Here is a 25,571-nt window from a genome sequence, read left to right as displayed (position 1 = left end):
AGGGGAAAAAGCAAATTCTATTGGCTTCAACACCTGGTTGAGCAACTTAATAAGGACAAAATTGAAAGTTAGAGCTGAAAGAACTGAATCATTATTTATTTTATAACTACATCTTCATCACACAGTTCACTCTAAAATGAGAGTTATTTCATTTCAAATCAAGCTCGTGCCAGCTTTTTCTGTAGGCTCATTCAGCACAGAGGTGAGGCGAAGGTACTTTGAAAACAATTTTTGATCGCAGCTGCTTCAGAGCAGGAGAGCAATCTGCAATCATAGAGGAGAATTTTTTCCCATTTTCTCCTGTTGCCCCCCTACCTTTCCCAAGGTGTATTTATAATATATTTGCAGTGCAAATGAAGCTTGGACTAAAATTAAGACAATTACTTCAGCCTTTCCTTATGATTATACTTAGGTGAAGCCTGGTAATTACTGTTGTCTTCCTCTGATTTTTTTTCAATAGGCCATACCTTCCTTGAAGTACCTAAAACTGGATGTAACATCCAATAATAGCTGGGGAATAAGCAGCTCAAAAAACAGCTAAAGATTTACTGAATGTTTTGTGGGTGATAACACTGGCTATTAATTGCAGCCTTTGCCTTTTTTTTTTTTTTTTTACAGCTGCTTAACATTGTTTACTCCCATCCAGCCTATTATCTGTGTTAACATTCAAATCATTTTCTGCCATGCTGTTACTTAGATTGTCCTTCCTCACCTTTTATTTTTGCAGTTCATTATTCTTGCTTAAATGTGATGACCTGTTTGTTCTTCTTCGGTTGCATCCTCTTAATTCATCATGGAGTTGTTCTGCAATGTATACCTGTTATGTTTGATTGGCAAAAATATCTACCCAGAGTAATTAGGAATAAATCAACATGTTTGTTTATTTAAAGAGAAGCTGCTCTCTTCTCTAGGGAGAAGTCTTGCAGATGAAATCTTCACATCTTTTTATTGAATTAGATTATCCTTTTTTTAAAAAATTATTTTTATCTAGATTATCTCTTAAGTAGGAGAATTCCCTGCAGCCTCATTTTTAAAAAAACAAGAGTTCAGGAGACTTTATTTGAAAGTAGAGACTAGAGCACACAGATTTTGGCATTCCAGTCTCACAGAAGGACATACAGCCTTTTAAGCTGTGATATCCAAATTTGTAACTACTACCATGCCAGTGTGTAAGCAGATATTATTGTAGGAATCATATCTATGACCATTTTCCCCTTTTTTTTTTTTTCAAGAGTTTTTTTTTTTTTTTTTTTTGCTTCATCAAAATATAAATTAAGACACAGAAGGGGAAGAACAATGAAAAATAAGAGCGAAATGATGCAGGAAAAAGCAACAGCTTCCTTCAAAAAAAATTGTTTACCGGATGTCTTCAAAGCACTTTTTTTCCCATTTTTTTCTGATATCTTGTACAAGTTCAAACAGTGTGAATGTGAATCTCTGCTCAACATAATAGAACTTTCCAGCTGATTTAGGTAAAAGGTACAGTTGCCCATGCTGTTTGCAGTGGGCAGAAATCCACATGCAAGCCAGCACTGCTCTCCTGCTTACTCAAGCTCATTATAGAAATCTTTGCTTATATGCAGCAAAATAGTTTTCCTCCTTTGTAATTTAGCTAATCTGTTGTTCCTCCTCAGTAAGATGATACACATGCAAATCAATGTTATCTTTTTCCTCTTTCCTACTCCTGTTCTTTGTAAAAAGAAGCACCAGTTCTGTATGTGAAAGGAATTCTGCAAGTTAAATGTCATACTTTCTCCCACTACGTACTTTAATTTTGTAGATACTAGTTCTTATAATCAACAGTAAATATTGAGATTCATAGATAGCTGTCGATTTCAATAGCAGTATTTAGCAGGTACTTACTCCATTTGGCTCTCCCTCTGTGTCTTTATATTTGGTGCCTAAGCGCCTGCAAGGAAATCATTATTTTCTGTTAGATGTTTAATTGCAAATCTTGTGAGGAAATTTGCTGTTTTCCAAACAGTGCACAACTAACTTCATTAGCACATTGACACACTAGATAGATTTGTCAGCTCTAAAGCCCCATCTACTCAAAAAATTCCCTAGCCAATATTCCCTAAAGAAAAGATTATTTTCAGATGATACAATGGCCTGATGTACTATTTCCATGTTTCCTCCAGAGCCTTTCTTATTGAATGTGACAGGTTTGGGGACACAAATACACTTTGTGTCTGCGGTGAAAGAATTCTTGTATGCACTGGTTCTGGTTTCTCTGGGGTCAGATCTCAGCCTCCTTTGAAGCTAGCACCAACACACAGATGGTCTTGCAACAGCCCCAAATCTGTTTAGGTACCAGAGGCTGTCTGAATAAAAGCAGATTCTGGGTTGGCTGTAGCTTCAGTGTTCTCAAACATCTGGACTAGATGAGCCTACATCTGTAGCTGAATATTTCAAATAGCTAAATAGTTTTGGACTCCTATTTCTGTTCACTGATCGTTTGGTGTCACCCTTCAGGATGCCACCCCAGCGTTCAGTCTCTCGAGTATCTGGGTGAAAAAGAAGCTGGGTGAAGAAGATGCTTATTTTCTCTGTACAAGGGAGACTTCTAATGAAGTACTGGTTTTGTGTTTAGAGGTAATTGCAATAAATGGAAGAGCGGTATTCATCTTGCTGAAGATCCAAGTTCACTTTCTTCAGGCTACGTGATCTTGGTAAGTAAGTTGATCCCACCACGCATCCTCTTTATTTCCAAATGTATCCTTTCAAAGGCTGGGAGTCATGGAATTGCAGAATGGCTTAGGTGGGAAAGGACCTTCCACCCACTGCTGTGGGCAGCATCACCACCCAACAGCTTAGGCTGCCCAGGGCCCCATCCAGCCTGGCCTCGAGCACCTCCGGGGATGGGGCACCCAGCTTCTCTGGGCATCCTACACCAGTGCCTCACCATCCTCTGAGTAAATTTCTTTCTAACATCCAATCTAAATCTCCCTTTTTAGTTTAAATCTGCTCCCCTTTGTCCCATCACCCACACCCTGGGTTGTACAGCATTGTATAGATCTCCAGTCAGGATATTACATATGTTATAGACCCCATCCATAGAGAGGTTCAGTGGCTGTTTGGTGCCATTTTCTTGAGATTTTCCAGGACTATCTTAGAACAAAGCAATTACATTCATAATTTGTACTGTCAAATAAAATGACATTCACCTGTAAACATGTTGCTTCACTATAAGATAAATGCATGATGTGCAGGTGGCCTAAACACTGGTGCCAAGTGGGAGCTGCCAACAGGCTCCTTCATTACAATTAGCAGGCTGAGTTCTCCCTGCTGCCAAGGTACAACACAGGCCTAAATACCAAGCTGTATGTACGGGATTGGGCAGAACAGCACAGGCCTGCATTTTTTCAGGTTAACAGTCACATTGATCACTAACTCATTAAAGCATTGGTCTTCTGGTTAGAATCAGAGCAGAAGTAGGTGTGCACATGAATCCTCATGAGACCTTGCATATACCTCAAGAAGAATGCGCCTGGAAAGGATGAATGCCAAAAGAGGTAACAAACTGAATCCGGGTACGAATGAAATAAGGAGGATTTAAAAAGCCAGTCTTCATCATTACATGTAAAATTTTCAGATGATTAAAATTAACATTTAAAAGCAATGAGTGGCTGTTTTAAATGTGGTTTTAGCTGAAGTTATATTGAATTGCATAAAGGAGAAGATTATATGACATACACTTACATACCTGTTTCAGGTCACTTTCTGCTCAGCTTCTTTGCTGCTTATGGCATTGTGTAGCAGTTTCTGGCACATATGGTGTCTTCAGTGCAAAGGTGTTGTCACTTGACTGTAATTGCAGAGATTTTCCAGGCAGGAATTCAGTCTTACAGCTACATTCAGAAAATGAAAGATATGTGAATTAAAAATACAACTTTGCTTTTTTGTGTGAAAATTAAACGTATAATTTTCTTTTCTTTTCCTAAAATGAAGATGGGAAAGACAGAAACACCATAGGTTTATCTGAGTCTTCTATATATCATTTGTAATGGCAGCAAAGTTTAGAAAGGACAGTTCTGCATATGTTATTTTTTGGCTCATTTGGATTCTTTGACCCCAGTTTAACAAATAAACCTTATTTCTGTATCATTTGTAAATACTGTTATTTAAACAATTTATCAAAAACAGTGAAATGTTTCAATTCTGCGCAGAGTTCACCACGTATTTATGTGTTATGTGAAGTCAAAATTTTTATTAAAAATAGATTTGCAAGCTGTAATGCTGCCATTGGCTGCTACAGAAGCCTCTAAAGTTTTACGTATGCCACTCTCAGGTTTGGAGCGTGCTATGTATACAGGACTGAAGCTGATGGAGAAGATCTGATGAAAAATAAGAGCAACAGAGCTACCTACCCCACCGAAGAGCTACCTCAATTTACCCTTCCCATGGATTTTTGTGGCTGTGTTTTACTTTTACCTTTCTCTCCAGTAAATGGTTGTTTTTCTCCTGGCTTTCCCTGTGGCACTGGGCAACAAAATTGAAGGAGTATCAGCCTGGCATGGCACAGCCTCAGTACTCAAGGAACTGCCAGTTTCAGGCCACCTTGACACGAGTGCCTCTGTACAGGCAGCTCACCTCTCGCAATTAGTATTACCTAATTACAATATTACTTAAGGGTCTCTATTTAGATTAGCTCTTAATTGTACAAAGCATTTTCTCTGACTAAGCCCTTTTTATGTGTACATTAAATGTTCTGATGGATGATGTTGATCTGGGGTCAGAGGTTCCTACTCTCAGCCTTTTGCCACCACTTCTCTTTTGTGAGGGTATATTCCCCACCTCCACTCTACTCTTTTAGCTATACACCGTATCATTTCCTCCCTCAGTCCTGTAAAACGATTCAAGTTAAAAAAAGAAAACAACAACAACCAACTAAAAACGACCATCAAAACCAAATAAATGCTCTCGAGTATCAAAAGAAACGCTCTTTTAGTATTACTGCTTCGTTATTCAGTTGAGGAACTGACAGACAGAGATTAAGTGAGTTGCCAGAGGAGAAGGAGGAAGGATGCAGGAAGAAAATTCAGTTCCTCTGAGTCACAGTTCAGCATCTTAAACAGAAACCTTCTTTGTTCCGACTTCACCTTACCTCTGAGTGTTGCCCAATCTCTTTATGCTCAAACTTTCCTCTTATAGGCTGTATCTCTTCTCATTTCAAAGGGAGACTTTCTTGTCACACAGGACAGGCACGAAGGAGATTAAGGGGTTGTTCTAGCCTTTTCATCTCTGGAATTTTTCTTCACTGCCACTACCGCAAGCTGCTGCATATATCACCGCTGAAAATGATGTCCTGGAATTACAGCTTTCCCTTTGCCACTGTAGATTTTTTTTTTTTTCCCCTCCCTGTATCGTATTTGCTCAGCGTACTGCTTGTTTGCTAGCTCCTGCCTGGCAAGCTTCATCTGCTTGCTTTGTGCACGAATGCCAGGGATAATTCTGAAGGCTCAGCATGATTACCAGTTGGCCAGCTGCCATGTTGGTCTTTAGGATTTAATTTTCCATCCACAAAATGGCATTTATTTATTTATTTATTTGTATTTTAAAAAAAGTTCTGTGGCTGTTGTCACTCAATACACAAACAAAAGATTTTAGCCAAGCGTAAATATTCACTGTCTGAATTAATGTCCAGAAATGAAAGCCCTTCATAACCAACCTAAGAAAAGGTACTAAACTCTTCTACATTTTTAGATTCCTCCAAGCTCTTCATCAAAATCTGGAAAGAAGATATATTCTGCAATGAGCCCCACAGGTGGAAAAAGAAGCTAGCAGACCAGCAGATCATGTACAGCACATTGCCACTTTCACTCACATTAGCACAAACTGCACTTTTTTTTGGTCTCCTTCATCCGAGTCAGAGAATTCTCTGTTGAGCTTTACTGCACATGGTGATCTATGAGGGCTGCTCCAAAAGTAACGCCTCCTGTTTCATCATGCTGATCTGACATCAGAGGTGCATGTTGATGGTATGGCAGTAGAGGTTGAACCTTCTCACCAATTTCTGTCAATGTTAGAGCATCCAAGTATTGGAATAAGTAACGGGGTTTCCCAATCCAGCTCATCAAAGCTTTTCTTGCCCATTAGCAATTCTTTTGCTGTTTCCATCAAGAGTCATTTCCAGGGCAGAGCTTACAGCTTCCATTAACTTGACACACGTACACACCAAATCCTCCATGCAGTGTGTTGTGCCTCCACAGATGTACTGATAAGACTTGTAACAGGCTGTGTGCACCCCCATGCCAAACATCTCACTCTTCATCCTCAATTGCTTATGTACTCCAGTGATATCAAAGATCCTGTTTTTGTCAAAGTTTGATAGCGCTATGGAAAAGAAAAGGAAAGAAGGAAATCAGGCATTAATGAACCTGGGCAATACAGGAGGATTTTATTCAGCTGTAATATATGTTTTTGTCTGAGTGAGTTTAGAAGGTGAGCTATATTGATACTGAGTTACTTTCCTCCCTCTCTTTCTGCTTGCTGGTAACGTACCTCCCTGTTGTTTGAAACCAATTAGCAGGTGTACAGCACTGCAGAACCAGCAACATGACTTTCCAAAGGATCTTCACCGTCTCTGCACATTCTCCTTCACTACTGTTACATAATCCCCTCCTTTTGGATGAGTTATTCTTCCATTTTATGCTGTTCTAGCATGAAATTACAAAGCCCCATGCTGCAAATTAGATCCCTGTAGGGATATCAGATGTATCAATAAAGGCAAATTCAACTGCCCTTAAAAAAATGGCCTTCTTAAGTTCTGCAGAAAACTGCCTTCCTGAATGATACCATCCATTCATCCTGTAGGGCAGACAAGGGAATAGGGGCATAGAAGACTGTGGTGTGTTTTGCACTGTAAAGACTGAACTTGTCAGCCTTGTTTTCAGCATGCAAAATCCTTATTGTTTTCAGTAAGTTTGGAATACGCAGCAGCTCTGCATGTAGAGTGACTCACTTCTATTAAAATATCTTTGAACAATGGCCCTTTAAAGCATCTCGCTAAGAAGGGTGGGGGGAGAGAGAAGTTTCAGAAACGTGCAGTGAATTTCTATGGAAGAAACACAGAGAAGGACAAGAGGTTATGTCCCAACTCGTTTTAACTCATACATTTAACTCATACATTAGCTGTGATTTGCTCATCACAGCTAAGGTTCGCTAAAGTGGCACTCCACCAGCTACATAAAACCCAAGGGAGACTAAGGAGAGTGATAATCACTGAAAAACCCTGCTAATGACTCCTCACATGGCTTTAGGATGCCTGTTGAAGACTCCTCGTGGCTGTTTTAGAAGTGCAGCCTCCCTGCCTGTGTTGTATACTGATGCAGGAGAGAAAGTCAGACTCCCGTAGTCAAGAGGAAGGGAAAACAAAATTTGGCCCCGTGTTAATTTCTTGTTCCACTTTCTTCAGATAAGCACCAAATTAATTTTGTGCTCATCAAGAGCTAACAAAACATTATAGAGATGGATGATTTCTGCTGATTATGGTAAAAAAATATACCTAGACAATATAGAAATGTTTTTTTCCTAAAATAATTAGTTTTAAAATATTTGAAACTTCTCATCCGCAGAAGTAGAAAGTCTTGAGAAGCTCTTTCTTTCCCTCCTCTCTCCAGACCCCTGTTTTTCCTCTACCCACCTCCTCAGTGCTTCACCATATCCATTCAGGGAACAGCAGGAGGGAGAATCAAACAGGAAATCATGTTGTTCTGCTTTCCCTTTTATCATATTCAACACTTGACCCAATCAGGAAGGAACTAAAAGCTTCTGTTTCAACTCCCCATTCTGCTCAAATTCTTGCTCTCATTTTGCCTGAAACTTTGCTCTTTTGAATGCTTGTCGTGCATGTGAGTGTGCGCGCACTTACAGACATATGTATGACCTTGTTCTTTCAATTGAGTGATATTATCAAATATCTTTCAATTTCTAACAGGGTTCAGTCATCTTTGTAACAACACGTCCTTTAACAAAATTCTCAACCTTAACGCTCTTCAGAATGCCTCTAATGCCTTCTAATTTACTGACATTTTCCCTGAGCCCCTCATCAATTTGACTATTCAAATTGCTAACACTGTTAATAGTTCCTCTGTCTCCAGCAGACCCACTGTAGACCTTGAAATCCCTCTGCTGTCTCGGCAGACAAGAACACATCTGGTTTTGCATCTATACCACGCTGGATCCGAGTATTTATTAGCCTGGCAGCAGAGTCTCATCACCATGCAATATGATGATTAACGGCTTCATTTTCACCACTGCTATCCAGAAGGGCCCCTCACAGGGCCATTTCTTCCCCTCACTTCTATCTTACAGTGGTGTAATTCCACCGATTTCAGTGTATGGAGAACAGCATGAGCACAAGAGTCTGTATTTCTAAGGGTTTGTGTAGAAGATTTTGAGAAATGTTTGGAGCTGGATGCCAAATTTCCTTCAATGCCTTAGAAAAAGTCCAGAGGTCTGTACTTTGGGGGAGATTTGAAGGGGAAACAGATGCAAGCTGACCTGTCTTCAGAAAAAAGGACCACATTTTCAAAATGACCCAGCATGCATTCTGCTGGGACTTTAGAGCTGAATATACAGAACCAAGCTAGGCATGACCTTGCAGCACATCAGCTGAGTTTTGCTAATTGCTCTTACCCAATGGTATTTAGAAGGCACTCAGAAATGCCTTATCTATCATGGCAGTTCAGGGCTTGGAGCATTTTGCATCACAAATTTCTAGGCAGAGCTCCCATGCAGAGTCTGCTTTTTAGGTGGCTCACCTGGAAATTACTTGGACAGAGGTGCTGATATCCACAGTAGTACACACACAACTAGAAAATGACAGGTGAGTTTCCTAAAACAGACCCTTCTGCTTGTACATGAAGAACAAAGACATGGACTAGATCTGCTGGCACTGCCACAGACAATGAAAATAACCAAACAAACTCGGACAGGGACCTGAAGGTCTGCAGCAGATAGCTAGGAGAGCTGCTGTAAAGCAGCAGTGCTTCAGGGGAGATTTCCTTCAGAGGAGCAGCCCAGCAATTAGAGCATGAGAAACTTGTTAAAGATTTCTAGAGTCTGTCTTAACCATAAACTTCCCGTTAACCGATTCACTTAACCGTTCTGGACCTTGTTTTCCTTGTTGGTGAATCTGCAGTTATGATATTCATCTTCCTAGGGTGACGTAATTAGCTTACATTTACAAAACACTTTGTGATTCTCCAAGGGAAATTAATGATGAGTAGGAGCATATTCTACATGTCTGAGAACATAGGGTGCTTCACTCTAGTTTTCACAGAACACTGGAGGTGAGCCAGATCCAGAGGACAGCATTAGTGAGTTTTTCTGGCGGTCTTGTTATCTGCACGTTCTGCAGAACTGGGGTAATAATAGCTACCGAGCAGTTCGAATGAGTGGTCTCACTGTCTCTATGGAGCTATGGATACTCAGGAAAAGTTAAACTGAAATCTGACATAATCCACAGCAAACAGAAGCCTGCCGCTCTGAGCAGCGTCTGCTCTTGGAAAAAATACTTTTGCTTCCATGAAAAAACAAGTTCAGAGGCCAATCCACAAATATAAAGCCAGGATTAAGTTCCATGTTTCCACTCAGGTAGCTTTCTGAGAAAGAAAAAAAGTATTATTTCACAGCCCTGATGACTCCTAGAGTGAACTCTGTTTCCCCATATGCATTAATTTGATATTAAAAATAGCTCCTGCATGCATGAAGACTGAGTGAAGAGGGAGGCATTCCCCTCTTTCGTTCCATCATTTCTGGAGACTCACCACAGCCATCTGTCATGGGGTAAAAGCTGACGAGGACATCAACTTACTGACTCCTAGCCACTTTCTGCTGCAATTGCCTCCCACGCTGGCCATGTGCCAGTAACAGTCCCAGCAACCATGATTTTACTCTGCTGTTCCTCCTGCAAAGCACATCCCTCTCCCCTCATCCAGCACAGATGGAGATCCCGTTCCTCCATTGCCCTAGCCACCTTCTCCCAAGCACATCCCAAGATCTCTGTCCAGCGGCATTCCAAAGGGACTGCAGTGCTGTGTTTCCTCTATGTGAGAAATGCCCAACACAATTTAAGATCCCCTCTGTAATGTGATTCTGAGGGAGTTACTGGGACGGAGCTTTCAAAATTAAAAGTTGACTTACCTGCCAGAGCCCAATCAAAAAAAAACAGTTTACTGTTCTTCCTTTACATTCCTTTTTTTTAACTCCCTGATTAAAACATCTCACTAGTATACTTTGTTTTTATAAGCAGTGCCACTTCACAGTTAAAATCTTTTGTCTGATTTTAGTAAAGACAGTTAAACCATCAGATGAATCGTCTGAAAGAAGGCTGCACTTATGTCCTATTCCATCTTATGTCCATTTTATTCCTGGAAGTCATTGCTTACAGAAACAGGAAAATCACTTGTTAATTTTCCTCAACTGTATTTCCACATTTCTGGAGAATTTTAAACTAACAAGTGTGGCCTTTTGACCAGTTCACTTTCCCTTGCAGCATATTTTCTCACTTCCCTTTTGCCTTTGAGACCTTGCACACTCAAGCTATTTTCAGTGTCTGCTTTACACTATAGTCAGCTCAACTGATTCGGCATTTCAGGCTTCACAGCTCCTTGCTCATACACTGACTCAGGAGTCCAGACCTTAAAACACAGCCCTCAAAATTATGAGTTCACAGAGGAATTACCTATGTCTTTTATATTCTGTCTCTGCTCTATCCCTGGCTCAGCGTAGTTTCATGTCATCATTCTTGTTATACTCCTTAAAATAACCTTATTTTTTCTGTCATTGCAATAGAAAAATGGGAACAACTTTAAAAAAAGGGGATTCTCTCTTGACATTGACACGCAGAAGGATCCTTGTAATGATTAAGCATCCTGAGCTATGAACACGCTGGCAAATGCATGTCCCAGACCAGTAACAGTTTCAGAATGAGACTCTGTCAGATCTACCTCCTATACAGACCACTCTGATGACGAGAAACATCTTTGTGTAAGTTTAAACAAAGATAAAGAGCAGACAAGTTCTGTTATATCAGACAGAAGCGACAATGGACACTTGCAGTTTAGCAAGCCTAGTCTACACAGGAAACTAAAGTAATTCAAAATTAACATGACTAATTAGCAGCCTTAGATAACATAATTGCTATGCAGAAGTTCCCAGTTTTAGTGAGCATTCTATATTAACTACTATGTAATTATTAAGGCACCAACCTCAGCACCAGCAACTTAATTATCTTTGTATCACTGCAGTCTCAAGCTTGAATGCTGATGATTAATAAAACATAATTATTTACATTGTAATTGTGGCATTTTAATTAAACTGAAAATGCACTTCATTTGCTTTTTGCCACAGTGCTAATTTTTTAAATTAAGGTCAAATTTTTTCATCAAGCTTCTTTTTTTTTTTATCCTTAATTGTAAGTTAGACTGATTTCTTGTCATCCTAAGAAACCGTTGTGACTGCTGGTGGCAAAGGAGTCTTGAGGTAACAAAACACCCTCATTGCTCTAGAGTTATGTAACCCCAGTGCTAACAAACCATGCCTTGATCATTTTTATCTCCAGTGTGTGTAAACTCCATTTAATTTTTTTTTTTTTGGAGTTAGTCTTTGCTAGGATTAGATTATAACTTACATTATGGCACTACTTAGAAGGTCCCATTGAGACCAAAGAATTTACAGATCAACAAAACCAAAGGTGAAAGGGGAAGCACTGGCTTACAGAAGTGAAATGATCTTCTCATTGTCACTGTTAGAGCCAGGAATAGAGTCGAGCTCTCCCAGCTCCTCTGCCTGTTGGTTCTCATTACTCCTCAAGTTAGAAATGCGAAGTGTGTGATGTGTGGAAGCAGACTCTTAGCCTCTACTTTCATATTATTACCAGGGAATCCAGCCTTAGTAATAACAAAAGGCTGGGTTTTTTAATGCAATTTTGTAACTCTGCTAACCTCAGAAGATATCTTTATGCTAGTTATTTATACTAGCATAAGATGGATTGGTTCCAGGATTAATAGCTTTCCTTTGAGTGCAGTTCAGTTTTGCTTATGTAGTAGAAGAATGATTTTCCCTGCCATTACCCAGAAAAAAAATCACTGCAAATTTTCAGCAACAGGAGCAAATTCTGCCCCAGTTTTTGTCCTCTGAGGGACTCATAATACCAGCCAGCAGAAACTTTATAGGTGAGCTTCAGTGTTGTTCATGTATATATATTCAGAGTAATACTTAACTCACAATATCAGTGTATTTGCCTTTGGGGGGGAAATAGTGGGGAGTATTATCTAGTCCATTTCAGGGATTATTCTTAGTTGTGCTTGCTGCATTGCTGTATCTCCCAAGTTACAGGACTGGAAGCCCAGAGGTGACATGGCTGAGCGCTGTATCAAAAGCCAGATTTTGGGGAGCACAGTGAGAGAGGATTTGTCATGTAGACTGACTGAAAGCCATGACAGACACAAAATGAAGAATGGAAAAGATCCAGGGGGAAAGATATCTGTCTGCTTAGGAAATAAATGAGGTATGGAAAGAAAGATGCTTAGGGCTGTCCTACTTAAAACAGAAGCAAGAAATCAGCAGACTATGAAAGCTAAAGGAGGTTGTGTAGAAAGCAGCCCTGAAAGCTGAGAAAGGAAGAAAGCAAAATGTAATTGTAGTGCCACTTAAATGTGATGTAATCTTTAGCCTGGGCAAATCCGGGACTTACGGATCTACTCAGCCTAGCACAACAATAGTGAAGCAACTAACTCCCAAGAAAGGGGCAACCAGTTGCTTGTCTGTAGAAATAGAGCAGACATCACTGGAGCTGCCTGTTAAACACTTGATGAGACTTGAAAAGGTGCTTAGCTCTCATTTTAGAGGGAAAAAATCTGCGCTCATCATTTCTAGATTTTACAGTGGTCTAGTAAAAAGACTAATGCCCAAGTCTTTTCTCTATATGGGAAGAGGGGGGAAGGAAAAAAAAAGCAACACAGTGCAAGGGCAGATCAACAGGTAACAAGAAGGAAAAGCCAGCCTTATGTGAGAAAAACTCATAATTCTTTCCATCCACCTTCAGAATTCCCTCTCTACATTTGAAAATTCTCATTTTTAAAGATGCAATTAGCAATAATTGTAGGGCTGGAAGCTTTTCTCATTTGATTCTTCAGCTGTTGTAACTTCTGTGAAGCTGCTGTGGACTCACATAAGCAAAAGAATCACAGAGTCCCTTACTCCAGGGATCACTTCCCTGTTGTTTTTGCTGCAGATCTCTTAAACTCTGGAGATTATTCCTCAGTTACTTAAGCATTCTGAATGAATTTCGAGACATTGTAGTAATGAGTATAGTGAGGACAGGGGATTTATAGGCATTAAGAGAAGCACTTTCATTTTGTCCGGAAGCAGACATATAAAGTTGAGGATGATAGCTTGATTCCTGAAGCTATTGGAGGCTTTGAGAACGACAGTACTTGCCAATTTAGAGAGAAGATAATGGAGCTGATTTACGCCAGTTAAGGACTGGGCCAGATTCCTAGCAGAGCACAGTCATCATGAAAGCGTCCTACAGGATGGCCTCATTAGCTTGGAAAGATGTCAGTTGAATTCTACTGCTTAGGTAAAATAGAAAGATGCTAAAACTTTCCTCAAGCAGATTTATTATCCGTATTTTCATCTACATCACATGATAAAGAGGTAATCCCTGCTTCTATCACTTCCAGATTACTTAGCTGCATTACCCTTTGCATGGGGCTTTACCTTAATGCCCCTGGGAAACTAAAGCATAGAAAGAAGTCTACAAACAGATTTCAAAGCAGCATCATGATAAAAATATTATACCAATAATTCCAGGTCTGCAGCAGCTGCTACAAGGTTTGTAGATGGAATTTAAACTACTAGGATCAGTCTGAAAATCTCTAAATTTATGTGATATGGCTACCAGAGGGACTGCCCCTAGATTCCTTTGCAACTGTCCTGACAGATTTCTAGGGGTGCTTCAGAGGGAATTGTCAGAGCATAAATAACAGAGGTGATGGATTGAATGTTTTTCACAGGGGTAGGGTATAGGCTGCAGATACCTGGACAGGGCCTGCATTTTGTAGAAGTAAAAGGAATTGGTTAGAGCAGTTTTACTACAAATTACAAATATCTATAGTCCATAGAATAGGAACGAACAGCATTGCATGAGCCTCTCTACACAGCTACTTTTATGAACTTACATCCATTTCATTTTGCTGTGTGTTTAGTGCTTTGGGGAAAGAGGCAAAGTAATGCTTTTCTGGTGCAAAGCAGTTGCACTTGGGTTTCATACAGCTTCATGGGATCTCATCTCATTTACACAAATGCCGGGTTGACAAAACTGCCTCAGCTCCACCCTGAGTCCTTCTCCCCAGGGAAAACAAGTATGGCTTGCCCCACTACAGTTCTAGCCATCAGCTGCAAGAGTAGGGGCATTCTGTAACTGTTGCAAATTGCAGGGCAGTCAAACTGGTTCCCTTACAGTGGCATGCTTAACCTTTGTGTATCCTTCTGACCTGCTCTAGGGAGTTTGCAGTCTTGCTGTACTGAAAGCACCATCCTTACGGATAATAAACAGGAGAATGGGGTATGCAGACTGCTTTGTTTGCCTTGTATTGAAACGTGCAACCTGTGGGGCCCAATCCATTTTCACCTGAAGAATTCCCATTTAGCTTCTATGGCTTTAGATCACACCTACTGAAAAGGACAGCCACAGCAGAATTCAAACTAGTTAACTGTTGACAATTGCTGTATAGAATAATATTTTGATAAAGCAGACAGAGCTACAGAAGTACGATTTCCATGCAATGAATTATACAGATCTTGAATACTTTGAATAATTGCTCAATGTTTTCCTATTACTTTCATCTAAAGAGCTTTTTATTATGACTCCTTGCACCCCCACATTGTCTTTCATATAGTGTTTGATATGTAACACACTCCTAATTCTGAAAAAATTAAGAACAAATAAATGATTCCATTATATGGTTGGGAATATTCGCCTGCCATTTCACAGAGTTTCTTCAGAAGAAGGAACATTGAAACAGGTCTCAAGATTCATGTTTCATTAGACGAGTACAAAGACAGTCATACTAAAATTGCATGGAATATTAGGACACATCTCACTTGAGTATAAACAATATTAGGCTTTGATATAAACCATTATCAATCAGATAAGTATGCACAGTGCTGTTTATTTTACACCCAATCACTTTTGCCTCAGTTCTTTTCTTCATCAGCTCTTCCTTTTTGAATCCATATGCAAAATGGAAAAGGGAACAAGCAGCCCCTACCACTAAAGTACTTGAATGTTGGACTCTAACTTACAGTTTTGGATTTTTTGTTGTTGTTGCTGTTTAATTAAGTTTGTTTTACTTAGATCTATCCTACTTCTCACTAATACATGGTTCCTATTGTCACAGCAACACAAACTGTTCCACTTTTCTTCTCCAATTAGCATTAATACCATCTATTGTCTACCTGAGCATTCAGTACTCCTTTGAACATCATGGTAGTCAAGAGCTGAGTATTCCTGGGCTAAGTTCTCATTGACAGGGCAAAGCTAAATGAAGCAAATCAATTAATTTTGTTTCAAAAATATTTTACACCAATTCAAGCAGACGTTTGGCCCCTTTTCGGCAATGCAGCTAATGAATCATAAAGTATCCTGAATGAGTTAGAGGGGATCCACGAGGACCATAGAGTCCAACAGCTAGCTCCACACAGGACCACCCAAAATTCAAACCCCATGTGTGAGAGCATTGTCCAAACTCTCCTTGAACTCTAGCAGCTTCACCATCTTTGTAGCCCTCCTTTGGATGCTAACAGTTTTATGTCCTTCTTATATTGCTGCACCCAAACTGCACCCAGTGCTCAAGGTGAGGGCACACAGCTCAGAGCAGAGTGGGACAGCCCCTTTCCTTGCCTGGTGGCAGTGCTGGGCCTGGTACACCCAGGGTATGGTTAGCTATGCAGGCTGCCAGGGCACACTGCTGATTCACATTCAACTTAAACATTGACGGGAACCCTTGCCCATAGTAACCAGGGAGTTAAGAAGTCTGTCTGGTTTTAGTAACTTTAATAAATAATCCCTCTGTGTTCTTTACAAGTAAATAGCAATTCTTCTATCCTTTTTATATGTATGCCAGTTTGAATTTCATGGCTTTTACTTGGTTCCACAAAATATTGCCCCATTTGCTGCCTTGGCTGGAAGGTAAGTAGTGGACATTAAGGAGAGGAGGGAATGGGCTCATGCTTAAGGTAATCAAGGATACTCTGGGAAACCCTATTTCTTCCCTGTGACAGTCCTCAGATAGCATGCTGCAAGATAAGAAATCATGTTTGATGTGGATTCATTAATTGCTTCCTACTTCTTAAGTATCTGATCAGATGTGCTAAGTACTTGCAGCTAAAATTAGTGTCAGTGAAAACTATTTAATTTATAATGCCCAACGCAAAATGAGTAAACAATTAGCATCTAAATCACTCTGTCTCAATTTCCATCTGGAGATGTGAATAAAAATAAAGGCTGCAGTAGAAAAAAAAAGTGTGAAGTACTGGCATGGTACTATTATGAGTGCCATAGACAGCAGAACCTAAAGGGAAATTAATTATTTTTATAAGGATCTGATTAATATTCAGTAAATACCCAACTTTCTGAACTGTGAGCAATGAGAATAAAATTAATGTTTGTTAGCTAAAAGTAAATACTCCAGTACTAAAAGTGGTATGATCACCTGAACAAAAAAAAAAATCTGAACTCGGATTGTGTTCTACTACAATCAGCTTAAATTCAGCAACTTCCCAAATTTAAGCTGTCTGGCTTTGCAATCTTATGATGAATCTAGTGCTATTTGTAAGAAAAACTGCAAATACATTGCTCAGTACAATTCTAAAACATTGCTATTTTTAAGAAATAAGGACTCAGCCTCTATGCAGTATGTAAAGAGACTCCATGTATCATCCCCTAACTTACAGCACATAAGCTCTGAATGAATTTTCTGGTAACTTACAAGTAAATCCATTAAGTAGATTAAGTTAAATTAATTAAAAGCAGGATTCTACCAGAGATCTATCATCTGAAACACTTTTGAAATGGACTTGAATAACCTTCCTAACAAATAACATAGGCAGTTCCAACTTTTCAGACAGCAAAAAACTACCAAAATCCCCTCTTTGAAGACATTAAATGGAGGTCAGCAATTTTAATGATTATTTAGGCTAGTGACAAACTTGAGTCAAGTTAACATGTGTCAGCATCTGAGAAGATCAAGCAAAGGAAAGTGAAGGAGGAGTTTGAATGTCTTAGTTTGAGCAGGGAAAAGCAACTATAAAACTGTTAGTGGGCATGAAGACCTGCGAGAATAACAAACTTGTATTTTAAATGATGATTAAGCTGAATAGTAACTGCCAGGAGGATGCAGCAAACTCTGTCATACAGCCTAAGAAACTGACAACTCCTCGTACTGATATCCTCATATTCTCTTTTCTGTATTTCCAGAAGAGCTGGGATTGATGCAGGCTTCCTCAGACCATGAGGAAGGAGGAAAAACCTAGGTTAAATGCTACATCTGAAATGAATGTCCCGGGAGTGACATCTAAGTACTGTCACTGTCTGGAAATTAATCACTTCATTCAAAGTTCATACTTAAATGTGTTACTGAATGTATACCCATGGTTCTCTGGATTTTGAGCACTTTCTCATCCTCAGAATCTCTAACTTCACCCTTCCCACACAGTTGCTTTTTAAGATGCCTTCAGACTAAAGCACAGTGAAGGTGACAATCTTTCTAGAAAGACCAAGGAACTCCAGTCTACCCTAACATTTCCCCACTTGACTCCCTACAAGGAAGACCCTTCAGTACCAGTTTGTGGACTGGAGCTGAAAAATATCATTTTCTTCATCTAGCAAACCTAGAGGCTTCAGTGCTTGCCTCCTTTCTGCCATGTAGATCAATGAGAAGAAATCACTGATGAAGTCAGACATTTTTACAGACAGGTTCTAATCCGCAAAGTATGTCAAAATTCCTTTAAGAGCAATCAGTGGCTGTATAGGTTCATGGAGAGACTAGAATTGTAAGTTTGATTCATCAATTTGTATACAAACTCTACATCAATGGGATTCCCACAACTGCAAAACTCAGCCAAGCTGATTGTATTGGATATTAGATTAGACTCTGTCTACAAAACAAATTGCCTACATGTTGACTGAAACCAAACCCAAGGCTACTCTGAAAGATACTTTGAAACCTAGAACACCACCTAACTGAAGAATGACAGTTTACATTAAAAAGTCAAAATAACAACAAGAATTGCAATTAAGCACTGTACTGATAGAGAAAGTTATCTTGCTGGGATTTGACTGTAATCTTTCTACTCATGCTAGAATTGCTCTTCTACTCTGTTGGTAAATCATGCTGGAAAGTAAGGCATTCAAACATGCTCACATTTCTCATGTATGTTGCACAAGCAAGCACGCTGGGGATGAAGGACAGTGAGTACTGTCAAGCAACCAAAGAAAATTTATTATTAGCTACTCCTATCTCAGTTACCCTCTGTTTACATCCCTTTAAGTCATCCATTTTCACTGAACTTAAATTCCCATAAAGCAACACCACCATCTACAGCTCAAACGTCAGACTCTCCACCATATGCTAACTGCACCTCTCTGTCCTGTCCTAAAAACATCATGGGACTCAAGATGTCATCATACCTAAGAGGGACAGATTTCTTCTGAAAATATACAATGTAATGTTAGTTTTCATTATCCAAAGAGCTTGATGTGGAAAAAAAAATAATACATCAAGAGAATTCTTTTAATGGAAGATTTTTCTCTATGTCTTCATCCTGCAATCTAACTTCTTTAGTACAATACTCTCCACGAAATGCCTGCATGCATTGTAAGCAGAACTTTTTAGCTCCACAGCAATCCAGGTTTCTCAGAAATTGATATTTCTATGGAAAAAAAACCTATGTCTGCAAGGGGAGCACTACTGTGAATGAATACCACAGCACAAAAAATGGTTTCGCTGCAATCGTTTTCCAGCAATTATTTCTCATTTTGGTTCCTTGTCCTGTGTGCTGCCAACCACACTGTGTCTTCAGTAGGCTGAAAGGGATATTTCCCCTTGGATCACAAAATGGGGTACTGAGCTGCATAGCACAGTTGGAAGAACCATGGTCTCCACAGTGGCAGAGATAAGAAAGCTAAAATCTTGCTACTTGCAGATAATAAAAGTTAAAGGGAAGTGAGAAAGTCCTCAGACGCAATTCTGTTCCCTAGCCTTGACCCATTCCTCTCAAAAGCAGTAAAGCCAGTTTGCCAGTGGCTTTTGACTTTTCATCTGTCCTAGAAAGCTCTGTTAGTGTTTTTTCTTGTACCACTATAGTCCAGCTGTTACAGGGAACTACAAAACTTCAATACAGCAATCACCTGAATGTATTGTCTATAACCCTGCTTGTCTGTTTATGCACCACGTTTTCTGTCATCACCAGATGTACAGCTACACAGAATAATGCAAACAAACTGCTGTTAAGGTGCAGTCCAAAGCCACTCAAGTTACTTGCTTACAGCATCGGGACCAAGATATTGGCTTATAGCATTGGCATTAGTCCTCTCAGGAAAGCTGAACTGGGTCTGTTCAAGACTTTTGCAGAGTAATGTCACATGATTAACAAATTCATGTGAAAAGGACTCTTAATGGTGCTTTTGAAGTATTTCAGTGAACTGCAGGTAACAGCTCAAAAATTTTTAAAACAAAGAAAACAAATGTGTGTGAATTTACTGGTGACTCTGCCCTAAGAAGTTGTCTGTGTATTTACTAGAGAGAGGATTTCGTTTCAGCAAAAGGGCACAATAAGCTCAATAAGTTTCCACTTCAAATAATGTGGTCTGTGAAGTCAGTGGTACTGATACTAACTTACACTAGCTGAAGAACCGAGCTTGTCTGTGTGTATTTTTAAGAATTCTATAGTATTCATGCAAAGCTATACATTACATAAATAGCTAGAGGAGTTAGTACCAGTGATAGAAATAACATCTGCCAGTGCTGAAATGTGATTGACAGTGAATTATGATTAGACATAGCCACAGGAATCTGTTGTGCAAGCACCTTAGCACTCAACAGAGAAGACCCAGAAGAATTTTGAAGGTGCCATTTGAAAGGGCTCCAATCTCTGAGGAGTCACAGACAGAAGCAAAGAGGACCTTATGTCCTGTTTTAGTATTGGAGTTATTACCTGTATCTCCTCTGCACACATCCTACCCCTGCAGGCCAGGAGAACGCACATGCATGTAGTGGACTTTTTCCACACACTTAGAGGCTTCAGTGCAGTCAGGCAAATGCAGTTTCTCAATGTTACCAGCTAGAAAACCTGCCTTTAATTTGAGACAAGGATCCCTCTGGCCCATCTGTGTTCACCAGTAAGACTTAAAACTTTGCCACGGTGACCACTAGAGGGAAGTCATATACATTTGCACTAGGTGCCTTATGAATACGGGAGTGGATTAAGGTGTGAAAGAAGGAAAAAAACAGTTTGATGTACATAGAGGAAGTACCAGACCTCATGAATATGTCACACTCTCCAGAAGTTAAACCAGGTGTCACTGTATAAAGAATCATTTGCTGCTGTTTTCTTGTGAGATCCAAAATTCTTGGCCAGCCAAGAGATCTATTTATGAGAGTCCATGTTTGAAGTCAGTCATGCATATTTGTTTTTAAGACCATGCCTTTGACAATGCAGAACATGAAGGTAACATACAATATTATTTTCCACAGTTGTAAGGGTAGCCGGAAATAGTTTAAATGCAGTGTACCGTCACTAATGCTGGCAGAACTACCGGCGTGATTTCCGCATGAGAAGGCAAGAAGTTTTTGACATGTAATTACACAAATCTTTGCAGGTGAGATAGAATTTTTTTTTTTTTTAAGGGATCTTACTATTCAAACATCTGACTTCGGTTCATACACAGAACTGAGTTGCTGTCAAAAAGCTAGCCAGAAGTCTACCATATATAAACAGGTTCATACTACAGAAGAACCTCTCAAACAGTAGGATTCAGTGTAGTCGTCTACAGACCTAAATATTTCCCTATATTTGTATGCCTTATTCTCATTTGTCTTATTATATGTCCCTGGTCCTGCCACCTTGGGCTCTCACCAAAGTGCTTACGAGTAAGAAAAAACTTCTACTGTTGTTACCACTAGCGCATTTTTTTTTTACTGTGAGAGTAATAACATATCTTCACCCTTTTGGCTTTCAGCTTCATCCTGACTTTCTGTTTTACAGGCAAATTTGTATCTACTTGTCTCCTATGAGAGAGTCAGGCTTGATTTCATATCATTGTGATATCATATTTACTTTAGAACTCACACAAAGACAAAATTTCAGGAGAAATTTTTTTTCTTTCTGTGTCCCAAGATTTCATGCCTTTTGGCAATAAAGAAAAGAAAAACAAACACAAAACCCAACCCTGTTTCAACTGTAGATGGGTAAACAATTTTCTCTCTCCTTACCACATAGCTATCTTAGTAAAGAAAGAGAGACATTGCTAGGTGAGGGATCATTTCATGTCCATTCAGTCAGGTTTGGACCCCTGTGTCAAACTGTACCATAAAACTTAATGATCTGTAAAATGCTGACATGAAAACATACACGCAGTAGGAATTTTTTTTAAGTGTTCTTTTTAATAAAATGTTAATCAAAATTGAAACAGTTTTAATATCATGTCTTGACTTTACCACCACTGATGTTAGTTTACTTGAATATTTTTAAAAGCCTGTTTATACATGACCAGGACTTGCTCCTTGGACTTTTAAAAGATACATAACACTAACCACAGGTTAGTGCACAGGTATTTTGCACATATCCTGTATTCCAGTTTAGGTCTCTTCCACTACTAATTCCTTTTCCTGCCAGTTGCAAGCCCTTCATGTTAGGCATTTTTTTCTTATTAGAAGTGGGAAAAATGAAAAAAAAAACAGTGACATACCTCCTCTATGTCCTCGCTTCTTCTGTGCATTGCAAGTTCTGGAACTGCTAATGCCAGTTTCTTGATTTATCTACTAGGTTGAAGTAGTTCTGACCTGCAGTAACAAAGTATATCATTGTTGGCTTGCACGTTATAAAAATGATGCACAATACTTGCATCTGAAAGTCAGAATAAACATTTTATGCAGCTCTTTGTCAGTACTACAAATGGTTGCAGTTAATTGACGCTATAAAACTTTCCTTCATGCACTGGTATTCAGCTTTCACACTGGGAAATGTAGCTTGAGTCTGACATTTTAAATACAGGTGGTGTTGCCTAATGAAATACGTGGGGTTTGAAAATACCCATAGTTGTAAAACTACAAGACTACTGTCGATATTTAAAAATACCTTTTGGAGTACTGTGAGAAGGAAAAACATCGTACAGACACTATTATTTTGCTCCTTTTCCTGTAGACATTCTTAACTTGATCAAGGGCCTTGTAACATCCATTGGAACATCCACATAATTTTCATTAACATTAACGCTTATAAGGGCACACATTGAATACAAAATTCTCTTTCTCTTCATTAAGAAGTGTCTTGCAATTGTTGCCATGAGGGAAGCCCTAGAGACTTTTTCTCTTCAACTTGCCATAACAACCACTGTGGATTTAGCAGAACACCTCCAGGATATATATTTTGTCTATTTCATATTTTACGTACATAACACAATGCAGTGCAGCAATGACTGCAGAGTAGCAATGTCCCAGGCTACAGCAAGTGAGGACTTTCTCAAACACAACAGCTGTAGGCACAAAAATAAAGAAGCTGCTTACCTTCAGAAGGCCTCAGGTACATAGAAAACCCCAGCAAGATCCCCCTTACCTCCACTGCCAACCCTTAAATGACGTCTGGGAAGGGGTGGATCCTGGCTCTGCCCCTTTCAGTCACTCAGGTGCATTGCATGCACCTAAGCTTCCCTGGGTTGGCCCTGCCTTCCCACCAGCTGCTCCATCACTGGTGCAAGCCATGACTTAGCATTTCCACTACAACATACTTACCATTCTGAAATGAACTAGCTTCATCTCAAGAACTGTGAAAAGAAAAAAAAAGGCAGAGGAAAGGAAGTTCTTCCAGGTGATGACAATCAATGTGGGAATCCTGCAGGCTTTTTGTCTGAGGTTTTAATAGTGGATCACTATCTAGACATTTCAATCATATTCAGGTACATAAAAACTAGGGAAGGAATTTACAACTCTCCTTTAAGAAAGCTTTCAAAGGCACAATGTCGTATCCACCCAGGTCATATTCTCAGCACTTCTTGAAGTTCTGGACACTCTAAAAGAGATGACATAGAGAAGAGCTGTAAGGAGATAGTGGTGGAAAAGACAGAGGAAAAAAAAACACGACAAAAACTGAATAACAAAACTTCTGTGATTCTCTTGTTATAATATGCACTGTATTGTATCTGTGGCAGGCCCATGCCTAGAGGGCACAATCTATCCTTAAGTGCAAGTGACCTACTAACCACAGTGAAAAAAAGAGCAGGTGATCTGATTTACTGCTTTTCTGAGAGAATAAATTTTGCCTTGGCAGGAGAAGTTTCAAGGCAGCATTCATTCTAACGCATGTGCTGTTATTCCCATGGGTTTTGTAGACCATTCTTCAGAGCATTTACTTAACCAGTTTTTCAGCAAGGAATGTTCAAAAGTTCAGGAGAGAACTGACCATATCAAAAAAGACTGTTCTTCAGTCCGGTTGTTGGAGTGGTTTTTGTTCCCATTTCTAGGCAGATGAAAAAAAAGCATGTAGAAAATAATTTCTGAGAAAACTTTTCAAGATTTCAAACTTTTCAGTGATTCTTTTCAAAGTTTTCATTGTAAATGATACAGTAGGTAAGTTAGAAATATTTTCTGAAAAGGAAGAAAATGAGGAAAAAGAAATTCAGGGCAAATAATGAGATCTTAGATATCTCAATTTTGGGCTACCTAGGTCTAGATGATTTTAAAAGGTGCAATGTTTAAAAGGGCAGGGGCTCTGAAGTTTTTAGTAACAGGGCCTCTAGCAGCAGAGTAGCAAATATCTATGATACATAAGCTCAGTAGCTGGTTTGGGAATTTCTGGTCAGAGTGGCTTGCCCAAGCTCACGCAGCAAATCAAAAGCAAAACCTGTACAGCAGGACAGAGTCCTACTTTTGAAAGTTTGTTTATTCAACCAGTTTGTAACGCTTTCTTCCTGTTCCAGCTGAATCATTTAATCGCTACGATGTTATAGTTTTGTTTCAGCATTTTTTATCGCCAGCAGGTGGGAATTTAAAAAGCACTTTGCTGTTCACTTTTGGTCATCCTGGTAACTTTCATCTGTGTATTGCTTTATTTTGCTAGAGGCTTTCCTAACAGGCTGGCTTTTTCTCTGAAAAGAGTATCACCTGTGGAGCTAGGAACTGTGACCTTCTGATGCTTGAATGGTTCCACAGAAACTTCAAAACTTCACTTCCTTAATTTATTTTTTCTGCTTTCCTTTCCTTTTCCCCTTTACTCTTTCCTTTTTCCTTTACTTTCCCTTTCTCTCTCCCCTCCCCCCCCCCCCCCCTTTTTTTTTCAACTGAACAAATTGCTGACGTAGTTAGGAAATACATTTTTAGGATGTTGTTTTTCACTTGTGATATGAAACTAGTATTTTGACCAGTCATGCAACAACAAATAAGCTTCAGCATGCAAAACTTCAACTTCTCACATCTTTCCTGTGCAATTGGTGGTAGAAGAATCCTGTATCTCCTTGCCTTCTGATGAGCAACATCCTACTTACCCTTCAAATTGTTCTTCATTTCTTTACCTTGCCAGATGAAACTCTTCCTTTGCTTTACACTCAACTCAGCTGTCGCATGTGCTGGCTGTTGCCAACCTTCACCTGCCTTGCAATTTTAACCACAGGTTTTGTTGTAAGTCAGGAAGCAACCTCATGTGAGCTGTTTTCCTTAAAAGCTTATCATTTGCACTTGCCACTGCTATGTGTGGCAATGTAATGAATAGATATAGATCTGCTCACTGGCGCATAGTGGCCTCAGGTTCTTGGCTCTTTTGTTCTGTTTGCCTATTGTGTAGTTTGGCACTCTTTTTTGAGTAATGTCTTTTGTTTTCTGAGAGATTGCTGTGAATACAAAAAGCAAAGTCCCACTTTTTCATGTCATCAATCTCTTTGTTCATCTTTTACCAAATACCTGGGAACATATGTTTCTATGGAGCAAGGGACCCTTTTATCACCTAGCCATTGCCATTGATCTCTGGTCTGTATTTACCTTTAACTCTTCTTCTCAACATTTTGCAGGAACCTGGGGCTGGATGTATACTTCTCAATTCCCAAGTGTGCTAAATCGCTACAAATCTGTGTGCTTTGCTAGTTCCCACTGTGTCACGTTCCAGGCAAGTGACATCTTCCAAGAGGTATGGCACACTTCAGGGTCCTTTCTGTAAATGTAATTTCTGTAACTCTCCCTGAAGTAAGAATGGCAGGGTATTGTAACCAAGAAACAAGTGCTTCTTGTAATTAAAAGACCCTACACAGTAACATTCTCAATGTTTGATTATGTGGTAAAATGAAGGGAGGG

At 39.5% G+C, this 25,571-nt stretch overlaps 1 long non-coding RNA gene across 12 annotated transcripts; it reads right to left on the bottom strand.

The window, feature by feature from the left end:
* Nucleotides 69-25,220, bottom strand: LOC110402157. 12 transcript variants are annotated; one of them, XR_002440934.1, is made up of 8 exons: nt 24,800-25,210; nt 23,692-23,748; nt 21,983-23,301; nt 5,108-6,336; nt 3,707-3,851; nt 1,864-1,909; nt 713-817; nt 69-264 (listed from the first exon to the last, which is right to left on the bottom strand). It is a non-coding gene; the product is annotated as an uncharacterized LOC110402157 (long non-coding RNA). The 12 variants fall into 12 exon arrangements; XR_002440933.1 differs by having other exon boundaries at nt 713-804; nt 24,800-25,209; XR_002440942.1 differs by having other exon boundaries at nt 82-1,909; nt 21,983-22,076; nt 22,687-22,768; nt 23,025-23,301; nt 24,800-25,202.

This window comes from Numida meleagris, chromosome 6 (genome assembly GCF_002078875.1).
Source record: "Numida meleagris isolate 19003 breed g44 Domestic line chromosome 6, NumMel1.0, whole genome shotgun sequence".
Classification (NCBI taxonomy): domain Eukaryota; kingdom Metazoa; phylum Chordata; class Aves; order Galliformes; family Numididae; genus Numida; species Numida meleagris.
Note: the sequence above shows the minus strand (reverse complement) of the source record. Positions and strands in the feature narration are given on the sequence as shown.